The following is a 5220-nucleotide window of genomic DNA, read 5'->3' as shown; positions in this document are numbered from 1 at the left end:
CAGTTTAAGTCACTTCCGTGTTGGCTTCACGAGAGAGAGCGGGAGGTTGCCGCTTGGGTTAAACAAGTTGGTCGATATTACAAGAACTTGTAATAAAAAAACTGATGACTGGACTTGTCTAATTGTATCACTTTTTGGCTTTAAATCATTTAAAGATACAAAACAGCCGTTTGTGCGTCTCTGAGCGAAACTTAGCAGTGTTTGTTTCTGAATTAATCGCCTTTGAACGAATCGTTGATTGAAATATCCATTCACTATAGCTTCCTTCTTGAATAAATCATCCATTTGGATGAAATAAATTGAATCATTCATTCATAAATGAAGAGTTTATTTGCAAAAACAGATAACTCCGTTAATCATGTTTTTTTATTATATAATTTTTTTATTGTGTTAGTTAGCTGTATTTTTTTGTTTTTTTTTTCCTAATCAAAATAACCCAACTGCAGTTTGATTGAGATTAATTGGAATGCACAATGAAAAAATATGTTTTTTGAAAATTGTTAAAAACGGAGTTATCTGTTTTTGCGAATGAACTCTTCATTTATGAATGGATGATTACATTTAATTCAAATACTGTCACTTCCTTCGTTCTTGAATGAATCACCCATTTGAATGAATCAATGATTCAATGATCCATTAATAAATACAGTTACTTGCTTCATTCTTGAATGAATCGGCTGTTTAAATGAATCGGTTGAATAAATGACTCAATGACTCACTCATTAAGACAGTGACTTGCCACCTACTGGCAGTTTTAATTTCATATTTAAATTATCATTTCATATAAAATAATTTCAATATTCAGTATATTATTTTAAAAATATTTATCTGAATGAATCAGCAGGGTCCAGTTAGAATGAATTGGTTGAATAAATGACTTCAATGAATTACTTAAAGTATCATTTAATTTTTCAAAAAATATGCATTTCAATATGCAAAATATTAATTTTAAAACAATCTCATAGCATTGTTTATGCAGCTGTAATTGCAGTGCCTCTTTTGCAATGCAAAAATGGATTGTTGATACTGATTTAATGTTATTTGGTAACAGAATATATTGTCTTATTAATATAACTTAATTTATTGATTAAATATATGAATTTGACAAAATATGATGCATACATCAAATAAAGTTAGATAAAATGATCTTATGAAGGTAAAATACCTCTGGAAATTAGTTTAAGGTGGCAAACATGAAAACATTAATTTCTGTAATGGCAAAATATTTTCTAATTATCACCATCGACAAAATCAGAAAATATTTATATATTTTTTTATATAATTTTTGTTTTGTCAATATCACACACCCTTGATCTACATGCATTTCTGATTATTTCTTCTCTGTTTTCTGTAGAAATGTCCAAAGTGTATTTTTAACAAGCTTTTCATTGTCAGTCAAACTGCAAGACAAACTGTGACTGGTTGTTTTACATGTCAGTAAAGTGTCTTCCTGTCCAAATGTGAGTTTTTAGGCAAAAGTCAGCTGCAGTATGGGTAAAATCAGTTAAAGAATTTGTGTTTGTTTCTGAATAGATTTCTTTTCTCCACAGTCATACTGACTCTATATCATCGCTGGCAGTGATGCTAACATAAGCCGGACATTCCCCTGCGATCATGTGTGAGCGAGCGATCGCAGACGTTTTAGCCAAAGGATCCGCAATGCAGATCCGCTGATGGAGGTTGTGAGGTCAAGCCGAGTGTCTGTGAGTCCGATAAACCTCCTCAGCGCTCGGGGAATCAACTAAAACATGAGGACAAAGGCAAAATCGACGGGAAAAACATGCCGCATCGTCCTTGGAATCAATTCCAGCTGAGGATGAAGTGGCTCAAGAGACAAGATCAGAATAACGCTTATAATTCACAAAATTAATTATTAATTAAAGAATCCATTTTTGGAATCAAGCGGTAAATAATAGGCCAGTTTTAGTAAATAATTGCTAAAAAACTTTCTGAGAAGTTGGCACTAGTTAACCTCCCCAACCGACTAGTTGTTTGTTAGCTATCCTGCACAATCTTTAGTTTGTACTGTAAAGTTTAGAGTGTTATTCTAGTATTATTTATATACTATTATAGTTTATATTAATATTTTGAATTGATTTTATTTTATATTATTATTTTATTTAATTGTTTCATTATTTTACATTATGCTTTACATTTATATTGCATTTTATATACATTTTATTACATTTTATCTTTCATTTTACATTTTTTAATACTTTTGTCATTTGTATTACTTTTTTTAAATATTACTATTTAGGAAATTTATTTATTTTAGTATTTATTACTATTATTTTATTATTATTTTGAATTTATTTTCTATATTATATTTTCTATAATTGTTATTTTTTATTTTACATTCAATAATTTTGTAATTTTTATTCCTTTTTTAATATTACTACATATAGGTTTCATTTATTTTTATTTCAGTCTCTCACAGATATGGACTTCTGTGGTCCTGTTCTCCTGCCTTAGTCTTCCTTTGACTTACTTTTCCTGAGTTGCCCTGATTAGTTCATTCTGGTCACCTGTGTTCGTTCTATGAAGTAATTAGTCCCTCTCTTGCTTTAGTATAAATAGTCCTCATTTCTGTTCAGTCCTCGTCGGTTATTAATGTAGGTAAATGTTGGAATACCTGTTCGTCTATGGATTTCTATTAAAGGATTGTTTGAATTGCCTTATTCGTCGTACGCTTACTCTCGCTCCACGCAATTCCGTGACACAGTCATACGGTTAATAATTTTAGTGCTTCACCTTAAACTTATTTCAGTTATTTCTCATTTTTGTGTAGTTTAAGTCTTTATATCTATTTTGTTTTAGTATTATTTATTACTATTATTTTTATTAATATTTTGAAATTATTTTTTATATTTTAACTGGTTTTTATATTTTATCTTTTATTTTACATTTTTTTATAATTTTGTCATTTGTAGTAGTTTTTAAAATATTACTAGTTAGGTTTAATTTATTTTAAAATGTTTGTAGTCAATAACTGTATTGTTTTAAATTAAACCTACTTCATTTAGCTGCCAAGGTGCATATATAAATATAAATATATATATTCTTTAATTTTAGTAACTTAGTCTTTTTCATTTTTTTATGCTAAAAATAAGTAATTTATTTCCTTCAACTTAAACTTCAAAAACGAAGGACAAAGGCAAAATTGATGGGAAGAACACGCTGCGTCGTCCTTGGACTCAATGCCAGCTGGGATGAAACGGCTCAAGAGACTAGTGGTCAAATTCAAACATCAGCACTTATTAAGCGAGGGAAGAGACGAAGAAAATGAAGATGAGGGAAGAAAGCGGATGCTTCTCTTTCTGGCCTGTAAGCAGGAGATCACGGATGACTGGATGATTGGCGTCGCTCTGGGCTCCAGGAGGAGCAGATAATGCTCCGCTGACCGACAGCAGGCAGGAGCGGCCGAACACTGGGCTTAAAATTGGCTGAAAAAGAGCAAATCATATGGAGAAATTCTCTTCTGGAAAGCGGCCTGCCTGACACACACACACACACACACACACACATGGGTCTTGCCTCACTGCAGGGCTCCCATGATGCCAGGCGAGAGAATTAGACGGCAGCTGTGACTCCGACACCAACGCCAACTTACAAATTTTAGTATTTTAGTATTATATGCTATTAAAGATTTTATTAATATTTTGAATTGATTTTATATTTTCAGTTTTATCTTAATTTTAGTTACATTTTTTATAATTTTGTTATATTTTAAGATTTTTTTTTTTAACATTACTATTTATGCTTAATTTATTTTTATATCAGTTTTCCAGTTAGTAATTTAAGTGCTTCAACTGAAACTTATTTCAGGTAGTTGCCAAGGCATCATTTCAAATTTTTGTTTAGTTAAATTTTAAATTTTATTTTAGAATTATTTATTGCTATTATTTTTATTCATATTTTACTTTTTATATATTTTCAGTTTTAATTTAAATTTTTAGTAATTTTGTCAGTTTCTTTATTTTTATTTTTTATTTTTTTGTATGTTACTATTTAGGTTTAATTTTATTTTATTTCAGTTTTCCAGTTAGTAATTTAAGTGCTTCAACTAAAACTTATTTCAGTTACTTGCCAAGGCAACATTTCTAATTCTTTTTTTAATCTAATATTTTTTATTTTGGTATTATTTATTATATTACTAATATTTTATTATTATTTTGAATTGGTTTTATTTTTATATTTTCAGCTTTAATTTTAATCTAAATTTAATTAGTTTTTTAACATTTCAAATTTTTGTTTAGTTTACGCTTTTTAAATTTAATATTTTATTTTTTATTTGTTCTTTTATTTCATTTATTTTATTTCAATTAACAAAAATGTTTTTGTTAACAAGAATAACCCTGAATGTGTAACATCATTTAAATTAGTTTTTCCCTACGCATGCTGGATATTTCAGTGGGATTAACGTTAAAAAAATGTTCTTATTGACCTTGCATCATACGCAAACACAAGGTATATTTTTAAGTTTTTCAAGCTCTTAATGTTAAATCTGTTTCTGTCATGGCTGTTTCCTCACTTTTCTGTCTAAAATGGCTTAAATTTGAATTGTACAGCAAACCGAACTGCAAAATGAATGATCCTTCCTTCCCTAAAGGTTTTCTGTAACACTTCTGCTCATTCATCTCTGCGCTCTGTCTACAAAGATTGGTCAGAAGTTGACATGTCGGGCCGCTCAAACAAACAGATCATTAAACTCAGACACCAGAAAGCATTTAAACAACCCAAAAATGGCTCTTCATGTGTGATAATCAAAGCCTGTTGAGTTTAGTAATTCAACAGGCAAAAGTAATCTAAAAGTAATCCAAAAGTCAGAATACATTACCTAAAATGAGCGACCTAGATTACATTATTGACTACAATTGTCACTAAAGTGAACTAAAACTAATGAAAACTAAAACCATAAATATTTGAAATGAAATAAAAGATACAAAAACAATTTAACCTTATTTTATTTGAGTAAGCTGCAGATGCAATATTTTATATGTTGTATATATAGTAAATAAAAAAGATTATTGGAGTGTTTTACAAGAAAATACTATTTTCAGTCTTTCTACATTTGTGCAAATTACTAGCAATTTGCTAGAGCTACAGTTTTGCATAGTTTAACTTTATATATATATTTAAATATAGGTATATATATATGTATGTATATATGTGTGTGTGTGTGTATATATATATATATATATATATACTGTATATACATAC

At 29.0% G+C, this 5220-nt stretch overlaps 1 protein-coding gene across 1 annotated transcript in view; it reads right to left on the bottom strand.

Annotated features, from left to right (window-relative positions):
• Positions 1–5220, bottom strand: part of LOC107756206 (glutamate receptor 4-like) — a 101736-nt gene that overhangs the window by 74458 nt on the left and 22058 nt on the right. The window lies entirely within an intron of this gene.

The sequence above is a fragment of the Sinocyclocheilus rhinocerous genome, unplaced genomic scaffold (genome assembly GCF_001515625.1).
Source record: "Sinocyclocheilus rhinocerous isolate Xijiao unplaced genomic scaffold, SAMN03320098_v1.1 scaffold592, whole genome shotgun sequence".
Classification (NCBI taxonomy): Eukaryota; Metazoa; Chordata; class Actinopteri; order Cypriniformes; family Cyprinidae; genus Sinocyclocheilus; species Sinocyclocheilus rhinocerous.
This window is presented reverse-complemented; position numbering and strand designations above follow the sequence as displayed.